Consider the following 13472-nt stretch of genomic DNA (forward strand, 5'->3'; position numbering starts at 1 on the left):
CTAGTTCGAACTCAAAAGCATTATATATAAACAAAAGCTAGCTTCATCTGTCACGCAAAAGCATATAAAATTAAGAGTAAATAGCAAATAAGAGTTGGATCGAATATCACGACTCGAATAATTTAAAATTAAAAAAAAACAGTCGAATTAAGTTTTACCTATATAAAACAATGCACTTGCTACTATAATCAAATAAACAAACAGTGGAGCAATGAGCCATCCTTTTCTACCTAAAGACCTGCATTTTAGAATAAAAATAACTCTGGTTTCAGTTAGTGCCTTAAAATGGCAAAAATGAAGATGAAATTAATTTCAGGTCCTACTTGGGAAAACCATAGTTTAAATGGAATGAGCCGCCGCAGCGTATGTTACAGTTGAATTGAAACTCGCTTCTCTCCATACCTAAAACTGCTACGGAACCTAGAGCCAACATCTTAGTTTGCCACACTATCCAAGAAGCTCTGCAACTCCCTTAAACCCTCAGCAGAAAAGCTCCTCCGCACTCTAGCTCGAGGGGCGATCAAATTTGGGGGTGGATTGGATTGAAAGCATACCATAACCACAGTCAAGTTATCCCCACTTTTCCTCTTCAAAGCTTCATTCACCAGATCCTACTGCACATGCCCGGATCATTGTGCTCCTGAAGCCTCCGCCTAGCAAAATCGACAGCATTTTGGCTCCGGAAAACATCCCAAACCCCATCACATCCTATGATCAGAAATTCATCCTCCTCGGTTAGATCTGCAGTCATAAGCTCAGGCTCTGCACTTAGTGGTCCACCCTCTGCAGCTTTCATTCCTTCCATGTGCCAATCCCCTAATGCACGAGCCACATTAAGTTGCCCATTAAGGTAACCATCATAAACAGAACCTCCAGATGCCTCAATGCGCCTTCTCTCCCTATTGCACATGGGCTTGTGATCTCTTGACATTTCAATTGCTTTGCCACGACGACATAGAACTGCTCGACAATCTCCAGCATTTGCCACAACCAACATTCTGCATTCAGAATGTAAGTCAAGAACGAACCGTCGAGATCATATCATCATTAGTTAAACTGGATGGTAAAATTAAAGTCTGACAGAAGACTTAGTTATACCAAGGGAGAGAGGATTAAAACAAACATAAAAATAGCAAATATAATAGATTCATATCCAATTTTTTATCTTTAATCTACTTAGATTTATAAGCAATGCCTTGCTACAGAATTTAAAGCGCTCATGTTCATATTGTTTAAGCAGATTCATACACACACAAATCTTTGCCAACAAATTAACACTACATATCATCACAGAAACAATGCAGTAGTGTTATTACTCTAAGCTCGTTGTATCTTAATTGTCACTCTAATAAGAATCAAGTGCAAAACATATGGAAAAAGTAATTCAGAATATAACATGAAACCTTCAACTGAAACCATGGTTATTGGCTTTATTTGAATACTAAATTAGTTTAGTGCATGACCAAATAGACATCATTTTTATCACCGGAAAACGGATGAGCGGAATGGATGAGGAGAAAAGAAGTGGGGCACATTATCCAACAAAAGAGAGTTTCTTTTAGTAACAGCAGCCTGTTCAAGAAAAAAGTCTCTGCAATAGAAAAGGTCACCGATATGGCTTGGGCAGCCATCCATGGTTTTATGAGTTAAGAAGCATCAGCAAACAATGTAATTATTTGACAATGCTTCCAGAGTAAAGGCATGAAGGGACGCTATTGCATTACAAATCAAGCTAAATAAAAGAATAAATCAAATAAAAATACTTTCCATTAGCAGACAATTCTAACCTCCCCAGAACAAGAGCTACCAAAGCAGTGGCACCAGAAGCAAGGTCTGAATCCAATGAACAAGCTTTTGCAAAAGAAGTATCAGTTTGAAGAAATGCAGAAGCAACAACCCTCTCAATCTCTTCAGGAAAGTCTTCATCCTCAACAATGAACCTTGGCAAATGATAGCAAGCAAAGTCAGCAGCATGCTTCCCACCATGTCCATCGAACACCTGGCCACCAAAGAAGTTGAAAATGGGAACGTTAATCTTCCACCAAAACATAAACAGATGCAAAGTAATCTGGGGCCTCGCTGTTGTCTTTGGCTCGAGCAACTTTTTATCCCGGGAACAGATAGCCTGCTGCCCAAAATCAAGCCCTGTCGTGTTTTTTAAGAAAACTGGGATGCAACTGCAGTCTGGCTCTTTTGCAGTCTTTTGCCTGCAAGAAACTCCCCACTTGGATGGAATGGTCTTGCCGGAACTAATTTGTAGGATGGATGCACCGGAGATGCGTTCCGATCAAAATCGGTCATATCCCTATGGTTTATAGAACGTTATACAATCATAGGTCATCTCCCGGGCATTTTTCTTTCTTTTTACAGGTAAGATCATGTAAGGAAGCACCAAACCTTCTGAGAAACTAATAGAAGAGTAGCTTTCAATGCTTTGTATATTAAGTAAACAGTTGAGATCCAACAGAACATAGTTCAAAACCATGATTATAGTTTAAAACAAAACAAGCACAGGAGAGGAGTAAAGCCTAAAGGTACATACCCCATAAAAGGCACGGGGCCCATCAGCAAAATTCTTGAGACCGAAATCATGCATAAAATCATCAACACACAGATATACATCTTCCATGCTTGTTCTAAACCCTATCTCAGCCCATGCTCCAGAACGGACAACAGGGATGAACTCAGCCCCATGTCCATTTCCAATAGCAATATCCAATGCCTTTGACTTCACCTGCTAAAATTAGAATCATAAACAAAAAAATCTTATCTCCATAAAAGACAACACGTGTAGACATTTCATCAGACGATAACAACTTGTAGAATTCTGAAAACAACTTGCAACAAATATGGTTCCTTCAAGGTAATATTATTAAGAAAGAAAGAAAATTGCCAAGCGTGGCAAATACTCTTGACAATCTACAATTTTTGCTTCCAATGAAAAGCCCTTCCATTTACTTCCATTCAAAAGGTAAAGCTTGGAGAATCGCATATATGATCATTCTATGCAAGACTATACAAGTAAACCAAAATAAATAAACATAAAATCCGGTAATTTAACAGAGAGCACAAACTCCTTCACAAGAAAAAATAACCGCCGATTAAAAATACGGCCTACCAACATAAAAAAAAGGAGAAAGAAAAACTCACAAGAGAGGGGTGTCGTACGAGGGACTTCTTACAAGGCTTCAAAACCGCATCACCGTTGGGACATTGCAGCTCATACGACGGCGTACGAGGATGCGGTGGCTTACCCTCGCTGGTGCTCGCATTATCTAGACGACCAAATTCGTTGTTTCCCTCCATCATCACATTCTCCAAATTCAACCCAGAATAACTTCCAACAAAATCTTAACCTCACTTCGATCTCGAGTCAACTCTGCTCAAAATTCTTAAAACAACCAAGCAAATGCAAAAACAACAACTAGGTAAATCCCGTCAATGAGTGTTGAATTTGCCCCCAAATCCCAATTACGAACAAATATAAACATATTAAATAACAACAGATTCTATCGAGATTTAAAGGTTTTCAATAGTAGGGTTTAGAAAATGGGACTAAAACTAAATTAGGGTTTAGAAAAAGGGAGGAAAACAAAATTATACGGTTATTTTTCCCCTATGCGTACAGAAGAATAGAGAGAAGCTTTGGGCGAATCAGTCGAGAGCATCAACAGAGGACTCCTTTTCAGCTGAAAAAGCTGAATGGTCGGTTCTTAAAGCCAAGCGGTGTGACCTCCTAAACGATGTCGGTTTAGCAATTTTTGTGATTCGGATTTGCGGATATCATTTTCTTTTAGATTCCCCCCCCCCCCATTTTCCATGGATTTTACATTTATGCTATTTATACAATTAATTAATTATCTAAGTTTATTAAATGATTGTAATGATTACAATGATCTACTTCATCTCAGTGATTTAAATACAAATTATGATTTTTTTTTAGAAAATAAGACAAAATCATATGTAGTTTTAGATGTTTAAAAAATAATAATCAATTATTTTATTACAAAAACTTTATCTTGAATACTAAATATTCCCATTAATTCCAAATACAGCCTATAAGATAACTATTACGAAAGATTATTTATTTATTTATTTATCTATCTCTTATGTCTTTCTTTTAGTTTTTTTATACTTTTCAATGTTGACGTGGATATTAGTTTTGAGTTAGTTGTTTATTTTTATTTTTATTTATTTTTCCCATTTTTATTATATTTTTTTAATTTTTTTCATAATAACTAAATTTACTAAAAATAAAAAAAATCTAAAACTACAATAAATGATTACAATTATAATCATAAATTAAACACATGATACAAACATTTATTTTTATAATCATTAACACGATAAATTAGTTACTTAAGATTACATAAGAACCATACAGAAAAAATATTTAAAAAACTTAATCAAATAAACTTAAATGAAAGATAGATACGAACATATCTTCTTACATCGACAAACGAACCACAAAATGAGATCAAATTATTGAAAGATCATTGATAAATTACTAATCAAGGTCGAATGACATGAAAATACTATCCAAAAATGTAAATCATTCTAAATCTAATATGAGAGTCCAAAGAGAAGTTAATCATGATAACAATTAAGCGTCATATAAATCAGTTGTAGTGATGATCAAATCTCATCATTGTAAGAAGGATAAAAAAATCAATCAAACGATTACAAACGTGACAAAAAAACATGCCTTAAACACAAAAATTATTAAAACCTAAAAAAATAAAAATGTGATAGAAAAAACAATAACAACAACCAGCACTAGCACATATATTGTCACTATTTCCTAAACTGTTCCAGTATGTGTCCGATTAGGATTTGATTTAGAGAAAAAAGCGTCAGTGACCGAAAATGTCTTATAATATACGATTTTAATCAACTTTTTTTTGATTTGTCAAAATGACCAACAAAATCGCAATGCGATTTATAAAATCGCAACGGTGAAAAGGAAATCGCAACGCGATCTTCCAAGAATCGCAACGCGATTTAGAGAATCGCAATGCGATCTTCCAAGAATCGCAAAACGGTCAAAAGTAGTAGAGCTGCTGGTATTGCATTTGTATCTTAAGAATTTTCTCTAAAAAGATAGTATCCGCGCGGACGTGTCGAAGACACGTATTACCACGACCACGACCACGACCACGACCACGAGACGGCGGCGACGCGGCGGCGCGCGAGAGTCCCCCTTGTTCTCTTTCAATCAACAAGGAAATGAGAAATACAAGCCTTAAATACACTTCCCAATAGTGTTTCCAATACTATGTGGGATTGAGCATTACCAACAACTTGAGAATTAAAGATGACTTTGAATGAGTTATTTGAGGTTGGATCGTTTATGTGTGGCTTGTAAGTATTACCAATTGACACAAGAAGAGGTTTGTATAAGGTGAAGTATTCATAGTCTCAAAAGAAAAAGAGTAAATAAAACACAAGTAGATTGCAAAATTTTCATTCTTAAACACGATAAATCTAAATGTACAAGAAAGTATTTTATTTGAGGGTTTAGATGCACTGAATAAGGATTAAAACATTATTACCTAGCTCAATTTTCAAAAGTTTTTCGTGGATGGAGTTCTTGAAAATTTGTGTTATTTTAGTGCAATATTCGGTGCACTCTCTGACTTACAAGCCACACATAAACGATCCAACCTCAAATAACTCATTCAAAGTCATCTTCAATTCTCAAATTGTTGGTAATGCTTAATCCTACATAGTATTAAAAATACTATTGGGAAGTGTATTTAAGGTTTGGATTTCTCATTTCTTTGTTGAGTGAAAGAGAACAAGGGGACTCTTGCGCGCCGCGCCGCCGCCGTCTCGTCTCGGGTCGGGTCGGGGTCGTGGTCGTGGTCGTGGTCGTGGTAATACGTATCTTCGACACGTCCGCGCGGATACTATCTTTTTAGAGAAAATTCTTAAGATACAAATGCAATACCAGCAGCTCTTTGAGATTTTCTTTTGACCGTTTTGCGATTCTCTGAGTCGCATTGCGATTCTTGGAGTCGCATTGCGATTCTCTGAGTCGCATTGCAATTCTTGGAATCGCATTGCGATTCTTGGAAGATCGCGTTGCGATTTCTGAATCGCGTTGCGATTTTCTTTTCACCGTTGCGATTTTGTTGTCATTTTGACAAATCAAAAAAAATTGGTTAAAATCGTATATTATAAGGCATTTTCGGTCACTGACGCTTTTTTCTCTTTGATTTATTTTGTTCTGTTTCCCGGCGTCTCCGTTCGAAATCTGCCGTGTCAGACGCCGGTCCGAGGGGGTTTCCAGCTTCGGTGCAAATCTTTATCCTCCTTAACGAAGGGCTTGAATTAGATTCGATCTGTAAGAATTGTGCTCTTGTTATTACTATTATTTTATAGAGTAAACTACTCATTTAATAACTAAATTATTAGTTTTAATATATTTTAATATTTAAACTTTTAATATTTTTAAAATCATATATAATATTTAGCTTTTATTTCATTTTAGTAATTCACAATTAAAAATCTAACGACACTGTATTTTTTATGGGTAAATTACATTATTCATCATTTAACTATCTTCTCAGTCATATTTTGGTACTAAAGTTTAATTTTTTTCAATTTAACTACTCAACTTTCAAATTACAATTATTTTAATCACTCTAATTTATTTTATTAATTATTTTTGTGTCTACACTTTTTTATTATTATTTATTAATATATAATTGAAAGTGATTTTTTAAAAGTTATAATGATTACATTAGGATTGATTTGAAAGTTAAATAATTAAATTAAAAAAAATTAGTGACCAAAATAAAAGTAAAAATATATTTTAGTGATAAATGATTCAATTTACCCATAAAAAAGGTACCACGTGTGAATCACCAGTTGGTTTTTACCGGTGAGGTATTAAAACGGAATAAAAACTAAATATTATGTATGATTTTTAAAAAGTGAAAGATTATGTGTTAAAATATATCGAATTTTATAGTATAGATACTAAACATATAATTTACCCTATTTTATAATTATTATAAAACAAACAACAACAACAAAACTTTATTCCCATAATGGGGTAAGAGGGAGGTAGGATAGTAGGTTGCATCCAACGCGAAGTTGTGAGCAGCTTCCGTGGAAGGCCTCCGGCAATCAAAAAATTAAAAATAAAAATAAAATGCGATGCATGCAAAAATAAATAAATACATAGTTGAACAGTCTTCATATGTAGTCTTCATATGCGAATCTGTAATGGGAAGTAATCCCTGCAAATAAATCCATGCGTAAAAATCTCTACATATAGACAGAAACGTAAGACCCGCCTAAATTTAAAAAAGAGGAAACATAAAGAGAATGATACACAGAAGTTAACAATAGCAAGCTACGAGAATGAATAAAGTTAAATGGGTTAAACCTAAACTAAGGCAACAGTACTCCGCTACCCTAGTTCTAAGCCTTCATAAATTCTAATGACAGAAACATATAAAAAGTAGAAATCATGAAAATTACTACAAAGGCATTAAAAGAAGACAAATATGATACACCCAATAGATATGACCTGCACTACTTGGCTACCATGGTCTTAAGTCTCCATACTTTCCTATTAAAGGTAATGTCCTCGTAAAGGGCTAAATCCTTCAAATAAGATTTCAAGTAGTCTTCCCACTTTCGCCTTGGTCGTCATCTCCTTCTGACACCGTCGATTGTAATCGACTCTACCCTCTTGACCGCATCCGACAATTGTCGCCTAAGGACATGCCCAAACCACCGTAGTATTCCCTCCCTCAATTTTTCGGATACATGCACCACCCCCAAAGACATCCTAATAGCATAGTTTGGTGTCATGTCTCACAGAGTCCTACCATATGCCCATCGAATCATTCTCATTTCTGCGGCCTCCATCCTCCTTACATGATCCTTCTTGATTGCCCAACATTCTGATCCATACAGCAGCGCTGGTCTTATTTTCATTCTATAAAATTTTCCCTTAAGTTTTAGAGGCACATTCTTATCACACAAAACTCTAGTAGCAGCCCTCCACTTTAGTCATCCCGTCTTTTTACGGTGTGTAACGTCATCATTCACACCCCATCTTTATGCATCATAGACCCTAAGTACTTAAAACAATCATTTGAGGAGAGAACGTGTCATTCTATGCACACTTCTATATCTTCATCATTTTAGTTTCGAGTGAAGTTTGAACATAAATACTCTGTATTTTCAATTATTATAAAACAAAAGTTTTCAAAAAAAATAATTAATTACTATTTTATGAATAGTAACTCATCGTTGTCTTGTGTCTATCCCCAGCCGTCATATTAACTTCTCCATGGTTAAATCCAACGACTTTCTTCAAATCATAGACACCAAATCCGATGCTGTTAAAATCCTGCAATAAATTTTTTTTTCCCAACGGGGAAAGAGCTGACCGAAACGGTGACATCGACACGTGTCTTTATTTTGGATGTCAATATAAGCCCTTCACCGTCATATCAAACTGCACTAATCCTCGTGCGTGGCCATCATTTCAACGGCGTCAAAACGTTTTTTCCGGCTTTGCGATAATACGGCAATTCCCAAACACAGTCTGAACGTCTCAGAGTTATACGGTCATTTCACGCTCGTAAGCCGCACCTCCGCATTTCATTGGCTGACGGAATCTAAAAGAGAGTCGTACCACGTGACTTGAAGTCGTGACGTGGGTTCATGTCACGTGACATCGTTGCCGACATCCGGACACCGGGGAAGGACATGCCCCATGACGTAATCGTATTCTGTCAAAGTGGAAACCGTACGTGCCTTCACCCTATTTTATTCATTTTGTCCGTATAAGCATTTTTTCTTCCATTAGAACGATAAATTTCACATAACATAATTGCCAATTTGCCATCCCTTGAAAGAGAATTTGTTGTGATTATTAAAATATAACGTGAAGTTTAAAAAATAAAACAAAATTTTATACATTAAAACAGATTATAACGGATACTTTAGATATTAAATACGTTAAAAAATTTATCGGTAATTATTAAAATTAAATAAATATTAAATATGATTTAAAAAATTAAAAATTTAAATACTAAATAGAATAAAATTGATATTTTAAATATTGAATACACAATTTACCCTGTAATATATTGGTGGAATCAAATATCGAAAGCAAAATGATAACATCTATCCTCAAGAAAACTTATTTTCGCGTCTTTGGTTGAAGATTTTATGCTTGACAATCAATTTAAGCAGGGACAGAAGCATGATTTTATATTAAGGGAAAACTTAATTTTTTAAAATTCTAGAAATCGAATTTGAACTTATAAAATTTTAAAGGATGAAAATATTTTTTTAATAAAAAAGACACAAAAAAATTAAATATATAATAATTTTAAATTTTTAAAATATGACTACACCAACCGTCGCTCGGTCCATCATCCCTGAGTTTAAGTTGATACATATATGTAAAATGAAAAGAAATGAGGGAAAAGTAGGGGGCAACTGAGTAGATGGCGGCAGGTTTAGGCCGGTCCAATATTTGATTTTAGGCATGCAGCAGAACAACTCGATTTATATGGGGAAAAAAGGAAAGAAGGGCAGAACGACTCAATTTAAAAGTGAATAATCAAAAATAAATATAAATTATCACCACTTAATTATATTACTATAATCACTGATATTCGAACTTGTGACTTATAAGAATAACAAAGTTTTTTTTAAGAACTTAAATAAATATAAAAAAAAACTTTCCGTGTAATTTATCATAATATATATTTAACTACCATAGGTTGACTGGGTAAAATATGGGGTTTTAAAGTAGGGTAAATTACAACAATGGTCTATAATGTTTGGGTTAGTGTTAGTTTCACCACTAATATTTGAAAAGACATAAATCTGTCATTAATATTATCATTTGTTATAGAATGGTCACTAACATTATCGCTTGTTACAAAATGTTCACTCGAGTTAACAATCATTAACAAACCATTACTACAATAACGGAATGCTGATTGGCACGTTAAACCAATTGACTCGGCATGTTTGATCGATCATTCTTCTTATTATTCTTCTAACGTTATCGTTTGCTACAAAATGATCACTAACGTTATCGTTTGTTACAAAATAGTCATTCGACATTAACCGCCGTTAACAAATCATTAATGCAGTAACGGAATACTGACGTGACACATTAAACTAGTTGACTCAACATGTTTGACCGGTCCTTTGACTCTTCATCGTCTTCTTATTCTCCTTCTTCTTAAATATAACCTATTAGGCAGATCCTCTAATGGGGTTGGTAATCAGAAAAGTTGAATGCAAAAATCTGGGTTGTTCTCACCCATTACATAAGACTTTATCAACACCATTTAAAGGTTCAATATGTTGCACAAGTCTTCAGGTTGGACATTTCAAGCAATAACATTAAATTCTCAACAAGTACAATCAACTAAGAAAGGAATAATCCATAAAAAAAACAGGATTCAAGCTGACGATTTAAAAGAAAGCCTAAACTCGGAGAAAACAAAGAGAAAGGGAGGCTAATAAGTAATGCATAACATAACAATTATACTCAACAACATCCCCGGTTGCAGGATAAAAACGATGAGTTTTAGCTTGAACATAGCCTCTAGCAAACCGGAAATGTCCACTCCCTCCGATCATTGGCATCTCCCTCACTTTGGAGAACACAGTGTTCCTCCCCAGTATCGTTATAGCGATCCCATTGTATTTCCCTTCCATGAAAGCGAAATTCATGGCCATCAACAGCCCAACTTCCTACTGAGATGCCGCGGAGTAAAACCTCTGTGCTCTCCCCACCATTTTCGAGCTCATCTCAGGTCCCATCGTTAAAGGGTCGTCTATCACGCTGATCATCCCGAACACCGTCGACGAGTTCTTCGACGGCATAACCACAGGACTGCCGTTAGGTTTCGCCCTCCTACGATGTCGTGCCAGTAAAGCTTGAAGTGGCTCAACTTTTCCTTCTTGTAAGCCTCAAAGCTTCCTGTTCGCGGCTCGCACGAAGCTCTCGTCATCTGCTAAAGCTGAAGCAATGGAAACGGAGAAGAAGAAAGAAGAAGAATAATAAGAAGACGATGCAGAGTCTAGCCATGATTCTGCGGTGGGAATTTCAGAATATTTTTTTATGTTTATTTCTAATTACCAACCCCATTAACGTTAAATCCACTTGTTTTTGTGCATGGGCATTAAGAAGAAGACGAAGTGTAAAAGGCTCGGTTAAACACGCTTAGTCAATTGATTTAACGTGTCATGTCAGGGTCGGTTAAATACGTTGAGTCAGTTGATTTAACGTGTTACGGCAGTATTCTGTTAACATTGAGTGACCATTTTGTAATAAATAATAATATTAGTGATCATTTTATAATAAATGATAAAATTAGTGACCGATTTAAGATTTTTAAAATATCAATGGTGAAAACGAACATTAATCCAAATATTAGTGACCATTAGCATAGTTTACCCTTTAAAGTATCATCAAACTGTAAATATATTATTAATACGTTTGCTATTGATTTAAAACTCTTCCATTTGTCTCTTCGTATTTCGATTTCATGTTTTGTTGGAAGGGTTGAACTGAATTAGATTTTTATATCTAAAACTTACTTCAAATTACATATGCTTTAATTTTATACCAACTATAATTATTTCTTGTTTATTCATTTAAATTATACTTAAATATAAAAATAATTTTATTATATCGTATAAGGTAAAAATAATTCTTTTTTACTAGAAGAAGAAGACGGCGAAATCAAATACTACAATGATTTCTGTCTCATAATTTAATTCAGCCATGATCTGACGTCCATAATTATAGCCAAGAAAGGGTTTGGGATATTAAATGATAAAGAAGCAAAGGGTAACTAGGTACCTAATAGAGAAAAAGTTCGTATGTAGCACATTCAATAGTTTATTTGGTGACTAATTTAATGGAACATATATTCATGTCTCCAAATAACTTCATCTTTTTTATAATTATTTTATTAATATTGGTTTTGAAATCGCATGCTTGCAGTCATTACTCCCAAATAGAGGTGTAAACGAGTCGAGCTCGAGTATTACTGAGCTCGACTCGAAAACTCTGAAATTGAGCTCGACTCGAAAATTCGCGAGCGTAAAATTTTCAAACTCGACTTGAACTCGAAATCCTGAACTGAAGCTCGTGAGCAGCTCGAAAAGGCTCGAAATGAAGAAAAAAATTATTAAACTCAACTCGATTGAAGCCTCAAACTCGAACTCGAACCTGAACCTTAAATGCATGAAAATCTTAATGTATTCTCTTTAAAAAATCAATACATAAATATTAATATTTTAAAAATATATATATAATCTTATATATTATATTTTCGAGCTGCTCACGAGCTTTTTGAGTCGAGTATCAAGTAGCTCGTTTGGGCTCGTTAATAATTCGATCCATTCGATCCGAGTATTTATCGAACCTTGATCGAGTCGATCTCGAGTAGCTCACGATCTGTCTCGTCTCATTTATAGCCCTACTCCCAAACTTCATTTTCTTATTTAATGATGTAACATACTTAGCTAAGAATAAACTTAATTAAATGAATCTCGAATTTATAATAAATGATTAAAATAGTATGTATAATTTCAAAAGTAGATTAAATACTTGTTTCTAGAAGTTACGAGTTCGAGAACCAGCGACTGCAGCAAGGTGATTGAACGTTCATTATCAAATGGTTAAAAATATTTATAATAAATATTATTTTATTATCACTTTAACTTAATAAAAAAATAGATTATATAATGATTTTCTAATCATAAGTGCCACCACCTGCTACAATTCATAGCAGAATTCCAAATGGTAGTATGCCCTAAATCCATCTTGTCAACAGTTGCTATCACACCCCGAATTTTTTTTGGGATAATATTAATCTTTTAGGCGTCAATTTCGAGGGATCAGATATTGAAATTTTAGGAATTTTAGATCTGTTCTATAATCTCCTTTTTTCAAGGACTTGATTAAAGGTTTACCCATTTCCACTTTGGCTTTAATAATAATAACAACAACAACAACAACAACAAAATGTGTGGTTCAAGGCTTAAATGTGTGACCTATTGAAAACCAAACTTATGCCTTAGCCATCTAAGCTAGCCTACTATATATGATGAAATATGGAGAAAATATCTTTTAAAACGATTTATTTGATTTTAGACCTATTTTTTCTTTAATTTATTAGTTCAAATAAGCCTTCATCTGGTGAAAACACTCAAACCGGCTAGAAAATCCAAAATCCATACTTAATCGATCTTTCCATCGCCGTTCACCCTATCTCCGATCAGTAGTGGCATACACTGCCACATTCTAATCGTCGTTATCTCACGACCCTAAATCGACATACTATCAATTCACTCGCACATGCCACCATTCATAGTAAAGAAATATGAAAATTATCCGATTGCCCATATCCAATCACCATCGACGTTCGTTGGTGAACGACACCGCCTCAACCAAAAGAAGCGTCAGA

General features: G+C 34.6%; 2 pseudogenes; both read right to left on the reverse strand.

Annotated features, from left to right (window-relative positions):
- Positions 1-412: 412 nt before the first annotated feature.
- LOC120132314 lies at positions 413-3695 on the reverse strand (annotated as a pseudogene).
- Positions 3696-10476: 6781 nt separating this feature from the next.
- On the reverse strand, positions 10477-12982 carry LOC120132270 (annotated as a pseudogene).
- Between the last annotated feature and the right edge of the window lie 490 nt (positions 12983-13472).

Source organism: Hibiscus syriacus, unplaced genomic scaffold (genome assembly GCF_006381635.1).
Source record: "Hibiscus syriacus cultivar Baekdansim isolate YM2019G1 unplaced genomic scaffold, ASM638163v2 tig00110560_pilon, whole genome shotgun sequence".
Classification (NCBI taxonomy): Eukaryota; Viridiplantae; Streptophyta; class Magnoliopsida; order Malvales; family Malvaceae; genus Hibiscus; species Hibiscus syriacus.